Here is a 27520-nt window from a genome sequence, read left to right as displayed (position 1 = left end):
TTTTTTTGTCCTTTAGGTTTTCCTTCTGTCTCTTCTCACCATTGCCACTATAAGACATCAAGAGATGAGCCCAGGTGCAAAAGTGCCCAGGTGTACTACATATAATACAAGTCAGCGATTTCCAGTGAGAGGGTTAGTGATGGCTCTTTTCACAATCTCTAGGGTCAGAGAGGGTAGAAGACTGCTCGTTAGAAAGGCTGGAATGTTTAACTTTATCAAAAAGAGGAAATAGACTTAAAAATTTGAGCAACACTGTCCTAGACCACAGTGAGTGAATCGTAAAATCTGAATATGACCGTGGAAATACCGTGAGTATAAGGATGTGATGCCTTACTGGGAAGAAATTCTGTGAGCGACTGGCTTAACTCCAAAGGAGGGGGAAAATGAGTTCTGTGCTTGTCCATAGTCCAGGTCACTTTACCAAGGTTGGGAGTTTCATGGGGTTCAGAATCAAACCAGGTACATATGCCTAAACTCTCCAAACACTTGGGCATTTCTTCCTACTGAGAACCTCATGGGTGTGGTAGGGTGCTGATTGAGGATCAAGTTTGGATGGCCCTGTCTTCTTCATATACGTGTAAAACCAACCACAACCTCAGTCGGTATCATCAGGTGTGTCCTTATGCTATACGAAATTATGTGTTAAGATATTCTATTGCACATTTCAATTACATCGAGTCATGGTGCTGCCATCTAAACATATAAGGTTCAAACCAAACTCTCAATTCTAATGTTGTGTCTAAAGCCCTTAGAAAGTACAATATGAACTGAAAAAAACCAATTACAACCTTACCTTTGCAACTGATTTTCCGTTTGTTATTGGGCAAGTCCTTAATCTATTTGAGGTCAAGTAGATTCACTCCTGAAACGAAAATAATAATACCTGCATTATATACATTGTGGAGTAAATGTGAGAATTAAAATCAAAATGACATGAAGTACAAGAATATGCTTTGTAAAGCTAAGTGAACTGCTACTTAAAAATATGAGTTATAGTTGTCGATAACCAAATTGTGACACAAATATCTGAAACATGAAAGATTCTCACTTTTTCTTGAGTGTGATAGGGCCTTAGATAATGCACTCCTTATTTATAGTTTCTTCATTAGGGTAAAGAAAACACATTCTGATTGCAGAGTATTGGAGGCACTTGGAAGCTCCAAAATGGTAGGCAAAGTGAGGCCAAAGAAGTTACACATAATGCCATTCTGATACATATAGCCTCTATCAATAATAATATCTATTTCCTAATTAATTATTCTATCACTCTCTCATGTTTAAAAGCTATATCATCATTACCATGCAACCTGAACTTTTATCTTCAGTCTTTCCATCCATACAGTTCTGTTTAAAAGCATGGTGATTAATTAAGAGATTACAAATGTCCAAATTCGGCTGTGCTACTTTTTACGGGTTTCATCATCTATGGCTAACTGGTAACCACTCTGTTTTCTGTCTTGAAAATGGGTATGATAAAAATACCAACCTATAAGGTTAATGTAAGATTCATATGAGTTGATATATATATTAAATGCTTCATAAATATTAGCATTTATTATTAATACCTTAGTAAAAGACAGTTTCTTAGGAAAATTTTTTTAAAAGACAAAAAAAATTAAGAAGCCAGTCTTGGTTCTTCTCTTTTCTTTATAACTGAAAGCTGTGGGTTCTTCCTTCAAGGTATATCTTAAGTCTCCTGTCTAACACCCCCATAGTTATTAGTCAGCTTGTCTCCCTGCTTTCTTTCTGACCAAACTACAATTTATTTCCCTGTCACTGCCAGAATGATCACCCTCTAATCAAAATTATCCAGGGAGTTATTTCTTCCCTAAGGTTAAATCTCAATTCTATATTGTTTTACCAATATAAATCATATGATTGTCTAACTGAGCATATTTTAACTGGTTTTCTTAGGCTTTATTGAGATATAATTGACATATAATATTCTATAAGTTTAAGCTGTACAAAGTACTGATTTTGTATATGTATATATTGCAAAATGGTTACCACAATAAGATTAGTTAAAATATTATCACCTGACATAGTTACATATTTTTTTGTATGGTGAGAACTTTTAAAATCTACTCCCTTAGCAACTTTTCAATATACAATATATTATTGTTAATTACAATCACCATGTTGGACATTGCATCCCAGAAGTTATTCATCTTATAATTGGAAGGGTTTACCCTTTGACCACCTTTACCCATTTTGTCCATCCCCCACACCCACCCCTGCCAACCACTAATCTGTTCTCTGTTTTTATGTTTGTTTTTTTTAGATTCTACATATAAGTGAAATCACATAAGATTTGTCTTTGTGTGACTTATTTCACACAGCATAATGTCTCCAAAATCCACCCATGTTGTCACAAATGGCAAGATTTCCTTCTTTTTTAATGACTGAATATTCCAATGTGTCCGTGTGTGTGTGAAAATAATTACATTTCTTTATCCATTCATCCATTAATGGACATTTAGGTTGTTTTCATGTCTTGGCTATTATAAATAATCCTGCAAATGAACATAGAGGTACAGATGAAAGTAAGCATATTTTATCATAAGTATCTAAGAATACAAATATGTTTCTTCAACATAAGACAGATACTACAAGATTTTTCAAAAGTTACAAGGAAAGATTATTCAAAATATTAAGATATTGGGGGCTCCTGGGTGACTCGGTTGAACATCTGACTTTTGATTTCTACTCAGGTCATGATCACAGGGTCATGAGATGAGCTTCACCTCAGGGTTCGAAGCTCAGTGGGGAGTCTGCTTGAGATTCTCTCTCTCCCTCTCCCTCTTCCCCTCCCCCTGCTCGTACTCTCTCTCTCTCTCTAAAATAACTAAATAAATCTTTAAAAAATATAATAAGATGTTGGATACAGTATGTAATAGGCTTGTTGTTAGTATTCTGCTCTTAAAGGATGGAAAACTAGTCTTAGGTTTCCTCAGATTTCCATTATCCCCAATCCCATTTTATTTTATCATTTTTTTCTGTGTAGGCTTACAATCTCTATATGGCTGGTATTAGCTGCTATTCATATGTTTATTTTTTATTTAAATATTTCAATGCTCAGTTAAGTCCTTTCAGTAAATCTTCTTTGAATTCTTCATATTTTGATTTATCTTTTGGTTGACTGGATTTTGTCATCATGAAGTCTTTATTTGCCAAAAAGATCTCAAAGATTCTGTATTCTCTGATTCTTGCATGCCTAAGCTTATCTACCCATTGTTTTCATGGTCAAATGTCAACATGAGCAGTTAGTAAATCCTTGAATCATAGAATCCGTATCTATGGTTTAGTAGTCTTTAGATAAAAACTACATTATCTATATCAAACCTGTATAATACACAACACTGACAAGATTAAGATAAATCTTATAAAGGCTCCCACTTAGAAAATAAAAGATGAGGAAAAACACAAAATAGTCATTCTTCTGGCACACAATAATATTTTGTTGGGTCATGACTGTTCAGCAGAGACAGGAGTGCTTTGGACAGCCTAATTGGTAACCTTTGATCCAGCTCTCTGGGAATATCTCCCTTGTTCATTGTCCCGTATGGCCAGATGTGTGATTGGCAGTACAGAAGTTTATCCTTTTGGGAGATGTACAGTTTTATCAACCCTCCTCTTGTGGTATAAATGTTAGGGGTAGGGATATTGCCTTAGGATTTAAACAGTCATAGAAAATTTTCAATCAGACTTTGACTGTCTTTGGCAGAAGCCCTCTTATAATACCCAGTTAAGATTCCTGTATATTTTCTTCCCATATGTCCACCACCAGATACATTGCCCAGAAACTCATTTTGGGTCTAGAAATATTTGGCTCTTGGCAATAAACTTTATCACTGGCATTGTTTTATGGTATCTGTATTGAGGAAGGTTCTAATACCTCTGAGTAGGAAGAGAATGATTATCTGTTCCTTGTACCTTGCTCTGTATAAATTTACAATGAGAGAAGCCTTCTTCAGCCAGAGATGGCTTGACAGGAGTTCTTATAGATGGACTCTCGTAAAGGGAGGTAATATTCAGCTGACTAAATTTATCTCCTGTTAACTCCCCCAACTGTGACTCTGATTACATTAACTCTGGTTTGAGGTATGAAATTTTAGGCTTCCATTTGTTAAAATTTCCAAATAATCTCAGTAATTTTAGCATAAAGTCTCTCTCTTAGCATTTAACATAGTTATAATTTGTTTACCTTCTTCCCTCAAATATAAAGCCCTTTCTACCTTCTGTATGAGTCTGCCCCTTTCTTATAGGACTATTAATGAATGCTATAAAAAAGAGCCAATACAGACCAGACCTATGCCATGATCTAAGTAGTAACATAAAACAAGCCACAGTTTAACCGATTGTTTTGTTAAGGCATAATATATACGGATAACTTGTAAGCCTGAAAAAAGCAGGATCCTCAAGTGTTCTGTCTGCTCTGTGTTTTAAGTTCAGCAAGGTGCGTATTTTAGGATCTGTTCCTTTCAGAATCCCATATAATGCAGACTTTTAATATAACATTGTAACATCTTAGTCCTGCTGCTGTATAAGACTAGATTTTTTGTAGATGTTTGTACTTGGCTACATTTATACAAACATCTTTTTCTGATGATAAGATGGAATTTTAAGAAAGGTCTTCTCAAAACAGCTTAGCATAGATTTTAGTTCCTATACCCTACAAAGCAACTGAGAGGAAGAATGAGAACAAAAGAAACTGCTTTGCTCCCAGCCTCAACATATGCCAGAACATAATTCATGTCCCAAAAAAGCAGTCAGATAACTAACCAACCCAACAAAAAAAAACCTTGGCCACTTCAGTTTATTCAAAATTTGGGTTCTCACAAATGAACCCAATCCTCATCTTTATAAATTAAAAGCAGTCTCTAGACAGGACAAACAATACGTCAAGATTGGCTAAAACATCTAGAGTACTGGATTCATTTCTGTATCATCTAGGAATGTTTTTTCCTTCAAGTGACAGATAGCTGATCATAGGAATTGGACAAATTTCTTCTCGTGGCAAGAAGTCCAGAGGAAGGGGTGACTGACATTAGTGCAGCAGTATCACATGTCCTGGCCACTGTATTTGCACATTACTCGTATTCCCCTCCAAGTAGCAAGGTTGTTGCAGCTAGAGTAATTGCACCTGTTTTCTAGCAGGATGGGAAAAGAAAGAAAAAGAGTGAATCTCATTACCAGAAAGCAAAAACTCTCCCAGGGACATCACAGTTGACTGTGGCCCATATCTCATGGGTCAGAGCCATCTGACTGGCCACCCTCGTGTAAAAAGGGGCAAGAAAGCAAGGGTTTTGGAATGATGCTTAGGTCAGTTTTAACAATGGTGGGCTGGTCAGCTCCTGAATGTTTACAAAATCTGACTGGTTAACTTTCAGGAATCATGTGAACCAGTTGTTAAACAGAATCTATTATTAAAAATTAAATTATATGAACTTATACTATATTAAAAGAGAAGTGATGAATACTCATCTTTTCCTAATTATTGAATTACATTTTTCTATTGTTATATTCTTGGGGCTATTTATCTCAATCACATCTTTATAGAGGAAATGCTATTTAAATGGTGTGCTTCTATGTGTCTCTTCCCAAGTTTGATTCAGAGATATCATACCGGTACTTTACTATTGAGCCTGGTGGGAGCATTTATACCACAGAAATCAGAAAATGCTACATACAAATTGGGTCCTTTTGTGTGTGTGTTTTGTAGATTGTCCAGAGTTTAAAACGTGGAAGAGAAAGTTTTCATAAACCAGATTAAATTTAAAATTTTCCCTGCCCCTAGTTGTTGCATTGTAATTAAACTTGAAAGTGTGTCTGTGTCTAGAGCTATTACATTCTGAACAAGTCAAAAATTTGAGAACTATACTTCCAATGTTCGAAAACTATGATCCAACCCACAAAGAAATCCCTTGTGTCATTGATGAAAGAACAAAGGCTTAGGTCTTTGTTGTTTCACTTTCATCTTACTCATTGAAGTAAACCAACATATCAACCAACATTCAGATCAAAACCATACTTGGAGAGTCAGTTGTTAAACATTTACCAGCAGGCCACAGGCCAATCAATTATGTTTACCACAAATTCCATGTCCCACAATGTAGAAGACATACAGTCAAAAAGGGAGATGTCCAGAAAGAAACATAAAAAATAATGAAAGGACATCATATAAAAAATAAGTTAAATGTGTTTGTGATGCCTTATCCTGTAAAAGGTAAGGTTCACAACGTAAATTATAGTGTTTGTCAAATAACTGAGGCTTTAAGATTTCCATTGTCCCAGCAGGTACTCTCATCTATGGGTTTAGGCTAAACAGGCATACATATTTCAGTTCAATCTTAGGAAGAATTTTCTAGCAGCTAAAACCACCCCAAGATGCTGATTTACATTGTATGGTTTACATTGAGAGGTAATGCATTCCCCACTCCTGGAAGTGCTCAGACATGAATTTAATGTGATCTGAACTTTCTAACCTCCAAAAGTTTTCTAGATAAAGTAAGTCTTTTTAGGTCCTTTGCAATATTAAATCCATGTGAGTCCAAGAATTAAGATATTTCTGAACAGATTTATTTAGTGTCACATCAAATTTTATCTATTCATTCATTTAACATGCACTTTTTTGTTGTTGTTTCAGGCAGAGTTCTGGGTACCAGTGAGAGTCAATAACAAAACAGATAAAAGCCCTCACCTGGTAAAGCTGGAAGAGACAAATGATAAACATATGAACAAATACATGAGCTAATTTTAAATAGTGATAGGTACCATAAGGGAAAATTTAACAATATAGGGGATAGAGAGTATTGGGGTGGAGGGAGGAGAGGTTATTTTGACTAAGATTGTAGGGAATGGATGTCTTCCACACTCTCTTTGGAGATGTTATTTCAACAAAGACCTGATTGGTAAAAAGCAATGACCAACTATAAAGGTCTCCAGTAAAAAGAGGAAGAAAGAATAGCAATTGTAAAGATCCTACAACAGGAATGAGCTGTGCATATTTAAAATAAGGCCATTTGGCAAGAAAGAGAATAGTACACATCAAGGTTAGAGAGGTAGTAAGGAAGTAGATGCTGCATAGTCTACTGTAGGACATGCTGAGGAGCTTGGGTTTTAGCCTAACTTCATTGGAGAACTACTGGAGGCTTTTAAGCAGAAGATTCATATGATTTAAATTATATTTTTTGAGATCAAATGGCTTATGTTCTGAAACAATTCAGAAACATATCTGAAAGTCAGACAAGTGAAGCTAGATTTGAGAATGTCATTTATATTTGAAACCAAATCAGAATTCTCCTCTGTCTTGACATTCTAGATCCTGAATACACATGACCAGAGAATCTACCAACATCAAGCTCTCTAAGTTTCAGTTGTATAATGGGAATGATAAAGAGTACCTATGTTATAAGCTTCTGTGAGGATAAAATTAAATAATAATGTAAAATCCATGGTACGATCAATGAATGCTCAGTAAATGTTAATCTTATGCCGAGTAAGCTACATTTATTTTCCATTTTATCCTCTGGATTCAGCGTCTCAATAAATTCTTTTATTCATTTTATAGATCTTTGAATTACAGAACAGTAGGAATTTTATAGGCAAATATCAGGCGTACCAGAAAAGAATATTTCAATACCTAGCTCCTTCTTTCTCCATATATAAGATTTTTAAATAAGAGTAATAAAGAAATTTATTTTATTTTTATCCAATTAACCAATTGCATATCTAACATTATGTTATTTTCTTATTAAAATTGTTTATATAAACAAAATTCACAACAGTGTAAATATTTTTTACAATCTTACACATATTCATTGTTAACATGTGGTTATATATGTATATATATATTTGGTTCTATATATTTTTGGTTATATATATATTTAGGAGAAGGTGTGGGAGAATGGGGTAACTGGGTGATGGACATTAAGGAGGGCATGTGATGTAATGAGCACTGGGTATTGTATAAGACTGATGAATCACTGACCTTTATTTCTGAAACCAATAATACATTACGTTAATTAATTGAATTTAAATAAAAAAATTGAAAAAGAAAAAAAGGGAAAAATGTGATTCTATATTAACTTTCTTTAAGGCAACTTATTACCCAAATGCTTTATCTAAGAAAACTATTTTATCATGGTACATGTATTAGTATATTAAAGAACTTTCTAAAATTTAATAGGAAACATTTTGACAAAAAGAAGATAAATATTAAGTATTGTCTGCCACAAGTAGAAAACTTTAAGAAGTATGACATCTAAAATATCACACAAAAATAGAAGTATCAGTCACCTTGGTTGATGTGAAGTAGGGCAGGATAAAATAACCAATCCTATATATATAGCAGTTCAAATAAAGTTTCACTACCATAAACCCCTTATAATCAGTTATACAAATTAGTGTCATGTCCATGCCTAAGTGGAGTCACCATTAGGTAGGTATAATATAAATCTAGTTGATGGCCTAAAACAGATGTCATAATGTTTGTCTTTCTTAATATTGACAAAATGTTATCCTGGTGTGAAGAATGAATACATCAGTTACTTACAAATGTACCATTTTGATGGGAAGATAAGACTTACTTTTCATTTATTCAACCCTCCTGCATGCTAACACACATTATCTCATCCCATTTTATCCTTATAATTATCACATTTTCATTGTTTCAGATAAAAAAAAAATCTGAGCTTCAGAACAGTTAAATAAATGGCTTACTCAGAGTCACAGAATAAGCTACAGAACTTGAAATCAACCTTTGCTTTCCCCATGAAAGCTTATTCTAGTATCTTGACAATGAACACCAAGGTCATATTTTCTTTAGACTAAAGAGTATGTTCTACTTGCAACCATTCTGCTGGAACAACAGTTAGCCCTGTCCCTCACCATCCAACACTCTCTCTTGCTCCCAGCCTTGAAAAAACATGTTTTTTGCCTTCGTGATCTAAAAGTGGCCTTTCTTATCAAAACATCAATATACTAGATCAGAGTTCAGAAAATAGTATTTTCACTTTTAGTTATTTGACATTGTTTAGTGTTAAACATATCTTCCACTCAAGTACAAACTATCTTGAGTGCAGAAACTATCTGGTTTATTCTTTCTTTCTGGAAATTCCTCTGCTTTTCTATGATATTCTCACCCTCTATAAATTCCTCTCTATTTGTGCATTATATTTGCTAACCTCACCTGGAAGGGAGGTCTGGTTGGGAAGTCCAGTTGGACAGGAACAGAACGTACACGGACCCAAAGATTAAATGTTTGAAGCCTTTCCAAAGGAAAGCACTAAGGTCAAATGGAAGGGTATGTGCAAACTGTGTCATTAGAGATGAGTTGGGCAGAGCCAGTGTTTGATCTTAAAGCAAATGTTTATTTAGAGCTGTGATTTGCAATAAACAAGGAATCAAAAAGGATGGAAGTGGGAGTTGTCTTGATCAATTTTAGACACTAGTCCAGTAACTCTCAGAGGATTTAATCATTATTTCAAGCACTTGTTTCTTTGGGTGGATTGGTATCATTCACAGGGGCCTAAACATAATAAACTGGCATTGAATAAATGTTTAAAAAGTATGTCATGGAAAACCATGCATGATCTGCTCTGCACAGTCATATATTTCATCACTGGACATGAAAGGCTTACTGATTTTTCTCCTGCCTTTTAAATGATGAAACTTGGCCTTCTCCATTATTCTTCTAACATTACATCTTTCTGTTCTTTTGTTGTTTCATGTCCCTTCCCAATAATCTAAAATTCCTTTTATTCAAGGCATTGAATCCCCACCGTGTACTTGTCCTGGATACTTCCACTGGGCTTTCATCCACCCATAATCCTTCCTCTTTCTGATCTTTCCCCATCTCCCTTCCTCTTGTTGACATCTCATCCTTTTCTACCTGGTTACTTGGTACAAAGAATGAAAGTCAATTCTGTGTATTTTGGACAACTAGAGGGTAATATGCCTTTCAATTTGACCATGTTTTCATAATCACTCGAGCCTCATGTACATTGGGGTATGGTCAAATTACAAAATTTTAACAATTTTCTACATTTTCAAGTTTAGGTTTTGTTTGTGAGTAGTTTTCTATCACTTTTGAACATCAACCAAAAAATCAAAGAAAGATGATTTTGTTTAACTTATAATCAAGGAACAGTTTTAAAACCTATTTGATATTTCATTCAAAGAATCATATCGTTTAGCAAATTATTCTCCTTTGCTCTAAAGGTTCCATTGTTATAAGTCAAATAACAGTATCGAAATTGATGAGGATCAAAACTTCAACTACAAATCAGTCCCCTAATTGGTCTTTCCACTTTCTTTTTCAAACCTCATCTCACAAATTTCCTCTCCCTATTGCTGCCAAAATTGTCTTTCTAAATTATGATACAATCATGTCAAGCTTCTGTTTGTAATACATCAATATCAATATCCTTCCTAGGCAGTGGATGAAGGCTCCCTAGGGTGGCATCACAGATTTCCATCATGACATCCACAAACCCCCTCACACACTTCATCCTAGCCATGCCAGGTAACTATTTTTTATCAGTGTCTAAAACTGTGTTGGGCTCCTGTGCTTTGTACTCCTTTATATCTGAGCTGCCTTCCCCACTCTTTTCTGACAACCAACAATGTCCCCATTCTTCACAATTTAGCACAAGCTTCACCTCCCTGCTCTTTCCTGTTTCCTTAGACCTGGCTATTGTTTCCTTTGTGTACTTAGTCTCAGATCCATATTATGTTTTTACTGTAGTACTGAATACATTATAATTTTTAACTTCTATGGCACTTTTCCTTGGACTGTAAACTTCTTGAGGGCAGAAAGTTTGTCAGATGTACCTTTGAATATTGATTATTGTAGTTAATAAACTTATTAAACTTAATAAACTTACAGCATTCAACAAACATAATAGAAGTTTACAAAATGAAGGTAGGGCAGGTGAAAAATAAATTTGGATTAATAAAGTATATGGAAATTAAGCAGTCATTAAGAAAGAGTACCACCAATCAACAGAGCAAGATTTGCCATGAAGCTGTGCATTTCCCCCTTATACAACCCCTAAAGGTAGTGAAAATTCCTAGGAGTTGTCAGATATTCTAGAAGAGTGAAAATGACAGAGTGCAACTGGCAAGCTCTTCAATGTGAGTATGTATAGTAGACTGCCCAAGGGACCAGAATCTCCAAAGCTGCACTAACATGCTATATTTTATTTTCTGTTTTAAATAGATGTTCATTTTTTAAAGCTAATTTTACACTAAAAAATTTATGTACCTTTTCATTTTTTGTTGTTTGTTTGTTTGTTTAGTAGACTTCATGCCCAAAGTGGAGCCCAACAGGGGGCTTGAACTCAGGACCCTGAGATCAAGACCTGTGCTGAGATCAAGAGTCAGGTGCTTAACAGACTGAGCCACCCAGGTGTCCCTTTATGTACCTTTTCTTAAGAAGAATCCCCAAATTTTATAAGCTTCGTACTCCACAAAAACTCTATCCACTCCTGCCAATCAGACAGGAAAACTTGAAAATGAGACTGAGATAGGCCAAGAGGAAAGTTTCAGACATCTGTCCACAGATTTCTCTTCAAAAAAAAAGCATCTGGAACTTAACAATAAAATTAAGATAAAACAGGTTATAGGCTAAGACAATTCCATTCAGAACTCAGGTGTGTGTTGCAAATTAGTTTTTATATAATGTCTTTGCAACCATGTTCCTTCTTACCTTGTTTAATTTAAATTTAAATATTCATCTTCCTAGTAACTTGGTGAACTCTCCCAAGGAAAAGGCCATTTGCCATTTATGTTTGTATTCAAGAGCAGCATTCAAATTATTTAACAACCAGTATGGTAACATAAATTTACATATAAGTCAACAACTCTAAAACTGTATTCTCTTTATTTTCTAAATAAAATTAAACTATATTACCAAACACCGTCAAAGTGATATACACTACAGTGCTGATTTTTCATTAAATTATTCTAATGATTTCCAAAACAGTTGTTGGTTTTTAGAAATCATTGGTACTAGATTTGTTTGAAATGGCTGTCAGAATCATGATTTGACATAAGGGAAAAACATTAAATTTTTCAAAACTTCCTCATTGAATTGATAGACATTAGATGATTTTATACTCTCAATTTATCTTAATGTCAACAATATTATTCATAATTCCAAAACTTCTTTTTCGTGGAACAGCAATTAAATTAAGAATCTTTATAGCTCTTAGAGTAATAGCTGATATTTTAATATATTCAATGTATCTTTTATTTGAGGTATTTCTCAGGTATTATTGCAATAATATTGTAAAACCAAGGACCACCAAAAATCAGTGTGTTACAAAAAATAGCATTCAGTCTTTTGCTTATAGATTTGCAGCTCCACTAACATTTTGACTCATCTAGAGTGGATTCTTCTGGGTACCTCTGTTTAGGTTACACATTATTGGGGCCTGGGTCCAAAGTGAGGGTTGGGTTCAGATCTGTTACATGGATCCAACATCAGTCTGGAATCAGTCATTACTCAGGAAACCTTCTCACTGCACTGGAAGAAGCACAGGAAAGTAGCAAGCAGTGCCTGATGCTCTTTAAGGCTTCTGTTGGAACCATAACACTGCCACTTCACCTACATTTCGTTGGCCAAAGCAACTCATATGGCCAAGTGTAATATTAATGGATAGAGAAATACACCCAACCTCCTCTCCTGGAAGGTACTGAAAATTTACATATCAAAAAACAAAGTTATTAAAAAAGGTGGGGGGAATGCCACACACCTGGCTTGCTTAGTCAGTAGAGCATGCTATGCTTGATCTCAGTTGTGAGTTCAAGCCCTACATTGGGTGTAGAACTTATATTAAAAAAAAAAAAAGTTTTTTAATTCTATGATGAGAAATGGAGACTTAAGAATAATGTAGTATACTACAAAAACCCAGTTTCAAAAATAGTTCATTGAAATGTCAAATTTTACTAAAGCAAACCAATTTTGTTAGGTCAGATGAGAAAAGGTATATTGTGGAAGAGGTGACATATTACTGTTAGGAGTGTAGGTTTTATTGCCCAACTTCCTGGCAACAAATTATTTTTCTGCCACTTAAGCCTTTAGATAATAGCTCAATGCCTCAGTTTCCTCATCAGCAAAATAGTACCCAGATTAGTTAAAATACATTTTGAACAGGCCCTGTCTCATTAGGCCCTAATGTTAACATGCATTAACCCTCTTTCTAATTATTAAAATGAACATCGTTCATGGAATGACCAGAAGACATTAGGTTCATTTCAGTGACCTTCCCCCACTAAATAAAAGTAAATTTCAACCAGATGGTGGTAAGTGGAGCCCACAGCTTAGGAATACCAGGTGTCTCATCACTCATCAAGTTCCCAACATTCTTCCCAAATTTTGTCTCAGTACTAAGAGTGAGCCCTGCTTGTGCAGCTGAGAGTACCATTCCAGAGTCTGAGGTGCTTCCATCTTTGCCTGTCTGCCTTCTCTCTAGGTTTTCTTCTAGAACTCAGTGTCTGAAAGCTGCAAAAGCTATAGTTGCCACAAGGAGCCACAAATCGGCAACTCAGAGTTTTAAAAGGCAAGTGGAAAGCCCCTAGCCAAGGAGAGGCAAGCATGGGCAATCAAGGGACAGTAATCCCATTAGATACCAGCACTGCTAATAGAGTTTTTTCTATGGAGCTCTGGCCAGAGGGTTGTGTGTAAGACTATGGTAGCCAGGAAGGAAGGTCCACAATGGTGCTCCAGTGACGGGGGTTTTAGGCACAATTAGCCCTATAAGTTGGGCTAATAAAGGTGGCTGGGGGGCAGATTTGCAAAAGAGGGGTTAACTGGTTTCTGCATGAACAGAATCTAGTTTCAGAGTTGAAGCAGAATCATGGGAGCCACCTAAGCCAAGTATAAAACTTCAGTTGCTTGATCCTAGTGGAGGTACATCTGAGAAGAGGCCCAGAGTGCAACTGAAAAAGGGAAAGAGAGAAAAACAATATGGGAACATTGTATTATTTGAATAATTGTAAACAGTGGTACTGGGACATACCAGTGAGATTTCAGTCCTGCTTAAACCCCCAGTATCCAGAGCAATACCTAGTACATTGCAGATGTTTAGCGATTTCCTATCAAGTTACTGTCACTTTGAAAAAATGTAATGTAAAAAATGTAAAAAAAAAAATGTAAAAAATCCCTCAAATCACAAATATTTTTTCATTTTAAAAACATAAACAACTATATCTGCCCTACATATTTAACAGAGTTGTTGTGAGTAAAGTGTGAGCTAATGGACACTAAAGAGAGTCATAGGAAATAAAGTAAGGTATTCATTTACACTGAAGTGAGAGAAAAGAGGGAGAATCATAGAGAGAAGAGAGGGTGTGTGTGAGAGAGAGAGAGACTTAGAAGTGAGGGGTGGAGGGCATTAGAGCATCTGGCCTATGATCAAGTGACTCATTTTACCAAAGTTACTTCCTTTCTCTTAGAGAAAAAAAGTAGGCAGGCACCTTGTTTAATCATCTTGTCAACTGGACCTCTAGGTAAATAGACATGATATTTTCTAGAAGGATTGGTCCATTTATAGAGAAAGCCATTAGCAGAAGTTTGCTGCTTGAGAGTTATTTTTAGTAAATAAACCCCAGGTCTGTGGACTTATGAGGACCGCCTCCTGGATAACGTCTTCTAAGCTACATAACACTCAGGGATATAAAATGGAAAATGGAATACTCTTTCTGCTTTGTGAGGTATTAACTCAGAAGGTCTCACTTGGAGACCCCTCGATTACTCTGGGCCAAAGATGTATATCTGATGTGAGAGAAAACAACCTGGGGAAGCACCCTCAAGGTCCCAGAGCCCTCTTTTCTTCCTCCGAGTCTCTTGATTGTCATATCCTTGAAATCATTAGTGAAACTTGGTACTAAATAAGATACTGGATTCACTAGAGTCTGACTTCTTAATCCAATCTTGGAACCAAGTAGTATCCAAATAGTTTCATTTCCTTTTTCCCCTTTACTCACAGCGACATATGGGGTAGAAAAGTGGGTTTAAAAATGGAAACCCACTTCTCCCAGTTCTGTGTCTACTGGGGATAAATTTAAGAATACTGTTTCAGCACTAACAAAATCCATTAATAAATCTTTAGATACAAAAATATGCTACAAAAAAAGTAAAGGGTAGAGAAAATAATTTCTCTGCAATACAAAGTAAAAAATTAAATTTTCTGGAATAGAAGTACCCGGAGAGGTATTGGAATGCATTGGAAAGCCTTCCAATATAAAACCTTCATTAGAGTCTGAAACATGTAAAATGCTTTTCAGGAGTAATTTCAATGTTAAATAATAATAATAAAATAATAATAATAATAATAATAATAATAATAAAAGAACTGGATCTCACATCTGTGGGAAATATTTTCCAGGAAAATGGTAACATGACCCACCATGGAACTAATTTAGTAAAATTAGGAGATTAGAAATCAAGACATACAGATATGAAAAGAGGAGAAGGAGGAGAAGGAAGAAGAGGAAGGGAAGGGGAAGCTGCCTTTCTTCACCCCTAGAAACTCCATATAGATTCGTGCGGATTCAGGGATCTAACTGTCTATGTGACAGGTTTTTAATCTACAGCTATGGACAAGCTCAGCTAACAGCTATGACAAAGTTATAACAGTTAATTTGATATAACATTGTATGTTTGCAAAGTCCAAAGATTTGGGACAATGATTTAGAATATGCAACTTTAATGAAAACACATCTAACTCACCTACCAGGATGGTAAAGAAATACAAATACTATGATTGGCTTACCTCATGGCTTCATCTCTGTAGTTGTATCAAGTTAAGGATTTCCTCAGTAGAATGTATGACTCTGACAGACAGTTTTATAATTTTCATTTCTTCAGGTATCATATTTACTTTTTAAATGTACTTATCTTGAATTGACTATATCCCAATTTTTAAAGATTAATTCTAAAAGTAATAAAATTAGTCACACATGCTAGCCCAGTTATCCATCACTTTAATAAAATACCACAAAAATTAGTGGTTTAGAACAACCACCCTTTTAATATACTTTATAATTTTGGGGGTAGCAACTGATGCGAGGTTTTTCTGGACAATTATTTGGCTCCACATGTCAACAAGGGCAACTTGGTAGCATCCAGCTGATACCTAGGGGAGTCTGATGGGTCCAAGACAGCTTCACTCACATGTTTGGATCTTGGCAAGGCTGAATTCAACTGAGCCTCTCAGTCACTCCATGTAATCTTAGGACATCTCTACATAGTCTTTTCAGATGGAGAGCTGAACTTACACTGAAGCTTAGGGCTCTAACAGTGAGGATTCTACAAAATAGGAAGTGGCCCTGGCCCAGAAATTGGCAAAGCATCACTTCCACTATATTTTACTGATAAGGCACTCACAGAGCCCAGCAAGATTCAAGTGGAGGGAACCAATAATCCCCCTCTCAATGAGAGGAGTGTCAAAGAATTTACAGCCGTCTTTAACACACTACCTTATTCCATCTGAAATTGTAATATCCCAGCCCATTTAATTCATAATGATTGACTTTATATTTATAACATTTTAATAAATTTTTATCATTCTATCCTACAATAATTGGTTGAAAGAGGACTATCTAAATATAAAAACAAATGAGTTCTTTGTTATCTGCTTACTAATCCACCTAGCTCAGGCAATGCATGATCTTTTTAAAGTTGTTCTCTTTTTCTTGAAAAAAAAAAAAAAAAAACCTAAGCGTTTATATGAGATGAAAGTTGACACCTCTACAACTCTTTGTTTAGATTTGGAGTTGCATAGGGTAAAATAAGGTATATTTTCTTTTGTCAGGCAAAAGCTGCAGAATATGAATTATGTTGATTCATAATAGACATGTCATTTCTAACCTTCCAGTCTTCACAGTCTGAAAAACAAATTCCACTAGTCACAAACATCCTCTTAACTGTACATATCCTCCACCTTAACCTTGTATCCCCTTCAGGTAATTCCCCATGCTGATTTGTTCTGGTCTGACATCTCCTTTGTGTGCTGGGATTTAAGTTAACCTTTTATACTTTTATAACAGATGCCGCATATACTCTAGTCAGGGATTTGGTTAATTGCTTCCCTGATGGAGAGACCATTCTCAGTTGCAAGGGATTTAAAAAGATTCAGGAAATCAACAACAGGTAAATTAGGAGAGGATCAGAGACTTCCCCACCGGAAAAAAATGTAAATGTTAAAAGCTTGATCTAATCCTCAGGCTCATGCATATTTCTAAAATAGGATTTGTCAACTGCAAATGCAAAGTAGCTCCAATTTGATATTAGTGACTTCGTCTGTTTTATATGCTGAAACCCTAAAGCAGCAGAACTGACTGCCAAGTATTGATGTAAAAGTATTGACAAAACAGAAGGCTTCACAGTGAGGACATCCTCTTATAAGGCTCTACACAGTGACTCTATAGTTAGAGCTGCTGTCTCTGCAGTATCGCATCCCTGGTCCACTGACCTGTTGGACTTGATTTCACCTTCTAGCCCTCCCAACAATTAAAAAAAGGGGGGGGGTGTAAAAGGAGGGGAAGGAGTCAGTTAACTATACCATATGTAGGAATACATTACCTGAAACAAATTATCTTTGCAAAATAAGGGAGGAAGAGAGAGCCATCATAAAATAAGCAGATAAGTTCTTTCAAAGATTCAGGAGTAATGAATAACGTCTGCATCATATCTTTCCATTGAATCACACGTCAACAGTGCATACAGGTCTACTATGACTTTTTTAGAAAATAACATGCTGTGGGTAGAATCTCTTCTCAATAAGTCACTAGGTAAGGAAATCGTATCCTTTAGTTAATTATGAGTTCTATCAAACCAGAAGATATACTGATCACCATAATGGATTTATCGTTATTCTAACCTGCTGAAGAGGCTTAAAGAAATACTGAAATTTTGCTGTATTTATATAACCCAAATGCATGCTTTATGGGAGTTAGTATTAGTGACATAGAAAAAAGCCCTCTATAATAGGGTCTGTTTACCCTGGGGGCTGACTAGACTACCATTTGGGACACTAATAGGGAATATTAGCATTTTTAATTACATTTATTTTTAATTCATACTTTTAAAGTTTTGTATATGTTTCATAATATACATTGTATTTTAGAGTCATATACATACATACTTTGCAAAAATAGATGACAAATATAATGAAAAGGAATGCTCATTTTTTTAACCTATAGTTGCGCATGATATCAAATGTTTGGTGAACACTAATTTTGAAAAGTAGAATTATTCTTAGGGTAAACATGGCATTCTGATTTTAACAAGAATGCCAAAAGGACGAGTAGAATAAAAAGAATATAAGCTTTGAAGTCAGCCAGTCTAGAGTAAGAGTTCCATTTCCATCTTCTAAAAAATAATATGGCCTTAAACCAGTTATTGACACACCTATAAAATGGGAATAATAATAACAAGCTTCACAGAGATATTCTCAGGATAAAATAAAGCCTAAGTAAAATGCCTTAGTAAAATGCTGAATGCACATGAGTGGTCTGTCCATGTCACTTCAGCTCTCTCCTGTCTCTTAGTTTCCTTGACAGTTTCCTTCAGCCACGTGTGTGTTATTCTGTATTTATGGCTACATTCTGTTGTTTTATTTGAAACTCTCTCACTATGGAATACAGACATTTTGTAGGTTTATTTTCTTAGTCATTTTATGTGTAACCTATTCTTTGTTCAAAAAACAATAGATTTCAACAAGAAAAGTTATAATATTTCTGAACAACTAATATTGGAAGAGATGGAGAAAAAAAGGAAAGTTTCTTCTCTTGACTCTCAGTTCCTTAACTCTTGCTTAGCCCACTCACCCACCATCCTCTTCCATGCAAGAAGCTAGTGTTTTAGCACACCTTAAAAGTATGTTTGCAATAGTGGACACTGCTCCTCTTCACTCCTCAGTTTCCCTCTCTCTGGCAGGAAACCCTTCCTTCCTCCATTTTCATCTTCCCTTGTAAGAGGTTTCAAATCAGCTTAGGCTCTAAAGTCCTCTCTCACAGGGGCTGAGGTTTTGTCTCAGTCACCCTACCTCAATCTTACCTTATAAACTTCTCTTTATGATAAAAAATCAAGCATAGCACTTCTCTCTCCTCTTCTTTGCTTTCCTTTATCCTCTTCTTTGTTCCTGTCACTTATCTCCCGACCCAAATCCCCTCCATCTCCCCTGCACTGCAAACCAGCAGCAACAGCAAATATTATAGCTCAATGTTGAACTATAGCTCTAAAGATTTAAATTTGAGTCACAACCTAAAACTATTTTCATTTCTGCACACTGTTGAGTTACCATCTCATTATTATTACTAGCAAAACAAATATGTGAACCCTACAAGACATGTAGGCAAGGAAGCATAATCAATGACAGATTCTAATATGTACTTTATCATATTGTAATAGAAAACCTAAATGGAGAATAAGACAGGAAATAGATCAAGACATGCTGCAATAAAGCCAGGGAGGATGGAGATACACATAAAGGACACTTTGAGTCTCATTTGGGGAAAAAAAAAATGTCATCTGCAAAGGCAAAGAAAAAAAATCTTTTGACTCCCAAATGGTAGATGCGGTTATGTCATACAGACGAAGCTGCAATTAGCTAATTTATTGTTCTAACAATCTCCCTTGCTGGAGATAGCCAAGTAATTGACTCCAGTTAATTGTTTCTACTTTCGATGCCTCTTTTTATGTCTCTTTACATAGAGATATTTTAAATGGTAGAGTTGAAATAATTATCCAAATATTTCATGAATAAAATCTTCATTGATGTGCATTTATTTAGGGGGGACTAAATTATCCAATTTTAGCTACAAATATTGATCAGATTCACCCAAACTTGTTTATATTTTATCTTCTATAATTGTGTAACTAAATACCAACACTGTTTATTCTTTTCTAGTGTCCAAGTTTTTTGGTTTTTTTTTTTTTAATTTAAAAGATTTGGCCCAGAGAGAGAGACAGCAAGAGAGGGAACACAAGCAGGGTGAGTGGGAGAGGGAGAAGCAGGCTTCCCGCTGAGTAGGAAACCTGATGCGGGACTTGATCCCAGGACCCTGGGACCCCAGGATCATGACCTGAGCCGAAGGTAGACTCAATAACTGAGCCACCCCGGCATCCTCTAGTGTCTCAGTTTTAACTGTTGGGGACAGTGTAGCCCTGGAAGTGACTGGGTGCAATAAGCTGTGAAGGATTTCAGAGAGGTAGGGGAGTAAGGGATAAACCCTTATGTAGGGTTTTCCTCCCATGAGTTAGGACCTCAGAAACATTTAGCTTCATCAATCATAATAAATAATAACAAGAAATAAGAAAATAAGACTACAGTATATTCAATTCTAATGGCATAGATTTGGAACAGTTCTAATGGCATATATCTCCCTTTACAGTGTAATTTCATGATTAAGAACACAGGCTCTGGAGATCGACTGTGGGTCTTGCTAGCTCTGTGACATCATCAAGTTGTTTAACTTCTCTGCAGATTTCTTGTGAGGGTTAAGTGAATACATAAAGTAAAACTCTTAAAACAGTACAATCATTGTTTAGAAATTATTTGGCACTATTTTCATTCCATCTTATAATAAAGATGGCACCATTTATAGGAGATTTCTACCTGGAAACTCAGGAAAATCTACCACATACCCTGAATCACTACAGTGACATTGGTATGGGTAATTCAAAATAAATACTAAACGATAAGAACATTAAGTTTAGAAAATGAGCTATGCATACGATTATGAGCATTCCCGAAACAATCTCAGGACTTATTAAGAAGACCGAAAGTAATACTTTAAAATCAAGTTATCATCATTAATAAATCACTCAAAAAAAGGCTTGAAATGTTGTGACAGGGCAATGACATTTCTATTTCTACCTCACAGAGACCAAGACGCCTCAGAGACATCAACATCATTTATAGAATATAGGTAGGCCAAGATATCCTATAAAGTTATTAATGTCATCTCCTTTTAACATGAAATTATACAATGTACAAAGTATAGAAGAAAGGAGCCCACTCAAAATAATTTGTCATTTTGCACATGTTCCAGTGAGAAGTTTCCAAGAGCAGTAGGTAAGAATATCCCAAGGCTCTTGAAACTTATACCCCTATTTTCATGATTAAGATCATTTAACTATCTTTACTCTTTCTAATCACAAATATATACTAAGAAGACCATTTAGGAAATTGCTGGATAAGCTTTTAAAAATGTAAATCTAATCCTGACATTCTCCCTCTTAAATTGTTTTCTATATCCCTAAATCAATGACTTAAAAAAAAATCTGGGGATCACACATTCCTCAGAGACAGAAAAGGGTGGGGAGGATGGCTGGGATAAAAGATAAAGGATGGATCTAGGACTGATCCTGAAGCACTACAACATTTGGAGGCCAGAAAAGGCAAGACTAGTATAGGAGATAAAGAAGGAGGAAACAGTGAGGTAAAAGAAAAAGTAGGAGAATCTGTCTTTGAAACCAAAAGAAGAGTACTGAAGAGAAAAGAGCAGACAAGAGGTCTAATTCTGCTGAGAGTTTGAGTAACATGGAGATGTGACCACTGGCTTTGACACATGGAGATTGTTAAGACATCATCAAGAGCAGTGTAGGCAGTAGAGTGGAGAGATTTAGAGTAGATGAGAAAAAAAAAAAAGAGAGATGAGGCAATACAAATGATTGTAGAAGTATCAGTAAGTTTGATACAGAAATGGGAAGATAACTAATGGAGTACATAGGTCAAAAGAGAGTATTTTTAAAGATTTTATTTATTTATTTGAGAGAGAGAGCATGAGCCGGCGGGGGGGGGGGGGTGGAGCAGAAGGAGAGGGGAAAGCAGACTCCCTGCTGAACAGGGAGCCTGACAAGGCGCTGGATCCCAGGACCCCAAGATCATGAGCTGAGCCAAAGGCAGACACTTAATCCACTGAGCCACCCAGGTGCCCCAAAAGAGAGTATTTTAAGAAATAGATTCTAAGTTCTATAATGGTCAGTGATTTTGTTTTGTGCACTACCCAGTGCTCCGTGCCTACTACTATGATGTTGGCATACAGTAGATGGTCAAAGAATTTGTTGGATGAGTGAATAATGAAATGTAGGGTATAAACTAGAACTTAGTTGAGGAATGATGGATAGGATCCAATGTAGAGAGAAGTTTATGGCTAGAGAGAGGGGGAAAAGCAACCATACCTGCCTTCATTGTGTGGAACTCTTCTCTTGATTTAGTACCATGTCATCCCCATAGGTCCAGAAACCAGAGAGTTTAGGATGGCCTAATTATTTTCTTCCACTAGCAAACTTCTACTTATTTTCTATTTCACCTTGTTTAGTCCCCTCAAAGAAACGCTTCCAGATCCTTTTTTGTATTTGGAATCTTCTCTTTACCGTGCTAAAATTGTTGTTTTTACTTGGCTGTCTTTCAAACTCGTCAATAAGCGTCTTGATGGTAGAGACTATGCCCTACTTGACTTTTCATCCAGTGTCTAGCAAAATGTCTGGTATAAATCAGACATCAATACACATTTGATGAATAAATAATAAATGACATTCCTCCTGGGAATATAACATGCTTTTCAGTCAGCACACACATTCTAGTCTTCTTGGCATTCTCTTTTATTTCTCATTACACAGTAATCCATGACTGGATGTTAATATTTTGTTTACTAGTTTTTAGTGGGTTGATAAGCTTGATCGAATTCCTTGCAGTTTAAGAGAATGAATAAATTCCTTTTATGGATTATGCAAATTTGGGAAGTAGGACCCTAATCACAAGAGGCAGAGGCCCAGTTACTTTCATTGTGTACCAACTTAACCAACATAGATAGTAAAAGTAAAAATTTATGATGTCATCTCACAAATGTTGAATAAAAATATTTTCTTATTTTCTTGAGTGGTTTAAACCCTTAAAATTAAAATTTTAAATTATACTTTATTACATTTCATGTGGACATATAGTCTTCCTTTTAGCAATCACGTAAAGCCAAACAATAAGACAATAGACACTGTCACAATATAGAACAATATTTTAAACTACTTTTTATTTAATGTCCAAATTAGATTTGTCCTAATTGAATAATAATAAAAAACCTTTGACGGTAAGTTCTCATCTCTAATCTTTGTTGTTACAAAAATTGTCACTAAGTGAATTAACTATAATATTGTTAACATTTATTGTTATATCACATGGCTTAAAGAAACTACTCTGTTTTGAAATATTACTCATTTTTTTTTTGGTAACTATGTTCCTCTGGTCTTTCATTCCTATTAATATTCAACATGAAATATGATGTCTTTAAATACCAGTAACTGTCCCAGTTCATCCATAATTCATAAATGCCTTTTTAACATGTAATCCATAGGTATTGGTATTGCCCATTGATTCTGGAATTCAAATGAGATAGAATAGTGGTAAGTAGCACCGGAAAATAACTGTCAGTTTCTGCAGTTTTATAAAAATCAGCTGTTTAGATGCAGTTTATATTAGCTCCATGTCAAGGAGGAAAAGCTATTAGAGACACCCTTTGGATCCAAATTCCATTTTATTTATTTTCTTTACATTTTAACAATGTTTGATAAGGTAAAGCTCTTAAGAGATATTGTATCATTTTCAAGACAGGTTACTGAATCTTAAGAATAAACTAGTCCTACCTATGACAAATGCCATTCTCAAAAATGAATTTTAAAAATATTTACAGCTGTCAGTCCAAATATATGGCTGTGTTCATAGAAATAAGATTACGATTCCAAAGTGAAAAAACAATGCATGGGTGAAATATCATGTCTTTCTTAAATTAATCAAAGAGCAGTTCTAAAGACAACAAAGAGGTATCCCTTTAAGGGTTAAGATGTTTTTATAAGGCTTTATTTACTTCTCCTAATAATGAATGAAGCTTTACCTCAAAGTAGATAAAAATATTTCACTTCTAGAAATGCCTCAAGAAATTTAATCCACTTCCATATTGACATTATAATGTTAACAATGGCCAACTATATTTCAGATACATTCAAGCTAAAGAAATGCTTTTTCAGTTAGGACAATATCATGGCATGTTCTCTAAGATATGTTGATTAGGGGCGCCTGGGTGGCTCAGTCGTTAAGCGTCTGCCTTCGGCTCAGGTCATGATCCCAGGGTCCTGGGATGGAGCCCCGCATCGGGCTCCCTGCTCAGCGGGAAGCCTGCTTCTCCCTCTCCCACTCCCCCTGCTTGTGTTCTCTCTCTCGCTGTGTCTTTCTCTGTCAGATAAATAAATAAAATCTTTAAAAAAAAAAAGGTATGTTGATTAATCAAATTCTGTAAATGGTAGGGCTAAAAATGATATTTGTATTTTATCCAAACTTTTAGTCTCAGATTTCTTAAAATGCTGAGTGTATATGCTAAGTAAGAGGAGAATATCTTGTGAAAAGTGTGGGATTTTCATCTCAGTGTGAGGGTGACAAACAAGAACACAGACTGCTCTCTTCCTCACTTACTCTGCTCTAGTCACTTATATCTGTTTCTGTCAGGGTTTGAACATGGAAAGAGAACCACCATGATTATTACCAAACAAGTAATATATTTAACTTTAATAATTATGGGAGATGCTCAGGTTCATCCTTAAATAAGCCACACTCATCCCCACCAGAGTGTCTCTCCCTTTTTCTGAAATGTCTTTTCTCCTCATGGCTGGTTCATAAATTCATCCATGTCTCAACTAAAATGTCATCTCCTCAACAAAGCCTGTCTGGTCATCCTATCTAGTGAGGTATCCTCCATAATTCAGTATCCCCTTACTACACTTTACTTTTATTCACAGGTCTTATCATTTATTGACATTTTAAAATAAATTTAATAGAGGCGCCTGGGCAGCACAGTCAGTTAAGCTTCCAGCTCTTGGTTTTGGCTCCAGTCGTGATCTCAGGGTCGTGGGATCAGGTCCCACATGGGCTCCTCGCTCAGCTCTCTCTCTCTCTCTCTCTAAAATGGGTAAATAAATCTTTATAAAAAATAAAGTAAATTTAACAGGTAAGTTGTGCATTAATTATCTACAAGCTTGATGGGGGCAGCCATTTTGTTCACCTTGTTCACCATTGTTTTCCTATAACCAAGAATAGCATTTAGCGCATAAAAAGCACACACACACAAAAAAAATAGTGGTTGAAGGAAAGAATGAATGAGTGACCAGGGTAGTAGTAATAGTGACAAAAAAAGTAAGATAGAGAAAAGAAACATTACAAAGCATGCTAAAACAGGATTCATTAAATCACTAGAAGAGGGGCGCCTGGGTGGCTCAGATGGTTAAGCGTCTGCCTTCGACTCTGGTCATGATCCCAGGGGCCTGGGATCGAGTCCCGCATCAGGCTCCCTGCTAGGCAGGGAGCCTGCTTCTCTCCCTCTGCCTCTGCCTCTCTCTCTCTCTCTCTCTGAATTTCATGAATAAATTAAAAAAAAATTTAAATCACTAGAAGATAGAAGACATAAAAGGAAAGAATAAAGATGACGTGGAGGGGGCACCTGGGTGGTTCAGCCTTTTGAACGACTGCCTTCAGCTCAGGTCATGATCCCAGGGTCCTGGGATTGAGCCTGCATTGGGATTCCTGATCAGTGGGGAGCCTGCTTCTCTCTCTGTCCCTCTGCCCCTCCCCCTGCTTGTGTTGGCTCTCCCTCTCTCTCTGCCAAATGAATAAATAAAATCTTAAAAAAAAAAAAAGATGGCATGGAGGAATCAGACCAAATGACAAAATGAATTTGTTTTCCATAAAATGCAAGGCCTTTTGTAATCTGGCCTATGCCTCTCTCTCAGTACTTCATCTCTTGTGAACCTGACCCCATGTGCTTTGCATTAGTCCAAGAGTAATTACAGTTCTTGGAAACACCAAGCTGCTTTTCTTGTGCTGTTCCTTATGCATGGAGGATCATTACTTATCATTCACCACATTGTTAGTAACAACCTATGCTCTAAATGATGTGCTTACTCTTCTCACAATGATCAACTACCTTACCCAACAGGCAAACATGTCAGTTTTCAAATTCAAGTCCAGTATCACCTCCTGTTGAGAGGTTTTTCTATTGATAGCTGCCTTTCCCCTCAAGAGGAAAGGGACCCACTAGACCCTATTCAAACTCTATCATGGTGTCTTCACCAATGCCCCATCCTGAACTTGTTTACATCTGTTCTGACCAGCCAAGTGGGAGTTTCTTAGTGGTAAAGATGCCCTTTATTCATTGAATTAAGAGGACAGGGGAGAGAATATCAATTTTTAAATTAAAGGATGGATCTAGATTAGTCAGTTTGATTAGAACAAAAAAGGAGTTGTAGTAGAAATAACTATCAATCTAGTGCAGTAAATGTGTTGATTTATTTTCTAGGTAGTATACTGAGTATAGAGGATACAATGATGAATAAGATGAGATTTCTGTCCTTAGGAAGTGAAAAATCTATAAGAGAGCTATACCTGAAAATTAAAATTACAACATAGAGTTATGTACATGATATAAAATTGTATCCAAGTTTCATATGTTAAAATATATAGATTTGAGTTTTATAAATATAAAAGAAATAGTTGAATTTATGACATAGAATCAGATCACATCAAAAGCACATATACAAAGCAAATGCCAAACTAACACAGTTTCCATTGGGATTTCAAGACTTTAATCTTTCCTTAGATTCTACCACCTAGGTATCTCAGTAACAAACAATCCAGTGAATAACTGATCAAAATGTAAATAACTAAAAAATGTATGACATAAGAAACTGACCAAAAGTGATAGAAAAAAAATTATCAAACAAAAAACTCAACTAATAGTCTAATGTATGCTCTGTCCACCTGTAAAAAAATGCCCAAATGTTTTGACTGTTTTAATAATGTTCTCCTCTGCAACACTGCCCCCACCCCTCACCCTGTGCTGTAATGGATATTCAGGTTAAATCAGATCATCAATACTAATGTCCTTGAACATAATTGATAAAATAGCTTTGAAGTAATGCTCATGCAGTAAAAAATTTTCTGGTTGACTAAGGCTTTGAAAGGGTAAGAAGAGTATACACATATCATGGAGAGGGAGAAAGCCAAAATTATGTCATTGAGAGTAGAGAGGGCAAAATAAATGTTGGAACTTGCCTTTAAGAAATGTGGCACACATGTGAATGAAAGGAGAACCTTAACAATCTGAGGTGTCACTTGTCACACATATACACACACACTAGATTTGTATGAAATGTCATAAGATTTATGTGGATGTTTTCAAAAGCATATGAACAAGTTAAGGTAGTCCTAGGAAGATCAAATGACTGATTACTCACCAAGAGACCTCACATAAAGACAATAACTTGGTAATTTCACCATGTCCAGATGTTGGTCTCGAGAATTGCTAAATCTAGGTCTCCCCAGTACCATAAAGCTGAGAATGGCTTCTGAAAATGATACTCACAAGTGACAGAAGGGATAAGCTAGGACTCAGCTGACTTCCTCGACAGCTAGACCAGTACATAGAGTTTTCAGGCAGAATCTTCTCATGGCTATGCATCTTGAAA

General features: G+C 35.8%; 1 long non-coding RNA gene across 1 annotated transcript; it reads right to left on the bottom strand.

Moving 5' to 3' along the window:
* LOC135363009 (uncharacterized) lies at positions 1–27520 on the bottom strand. Its single transcript, XR_010408677.1, has 3 exons — positions 27418–27520; positions 794–862; positions 1–158 (listed from the first exon to the last, which is right to left on the bottom strand). It is a non-coding gene; the product is annotated as an uncharacterized LOC135363009 (long non-coding RNA).

This window comes from Mirounga angustirostris, unplaced genomic scaffold, assembly GCF_029215605.1.
Source record: "Mirounga angustirostris isolate CCGP_5_RB_7025 unplaced genomic scaffold, mMirAng1.0.hap1 SCAF_2, whole genome shotgun sequence".
NCBI lineage: Eukaryota > Metazoa > Chordata > Mammalia > Carnivora > Phocidae > Mirounga > Mirounga angustirostris.
The sequence above is the reverse complement of the archived record's forward strand: the minus strand, read 5'-3'. Positions and strand labels throughout refer to the sequence as shown.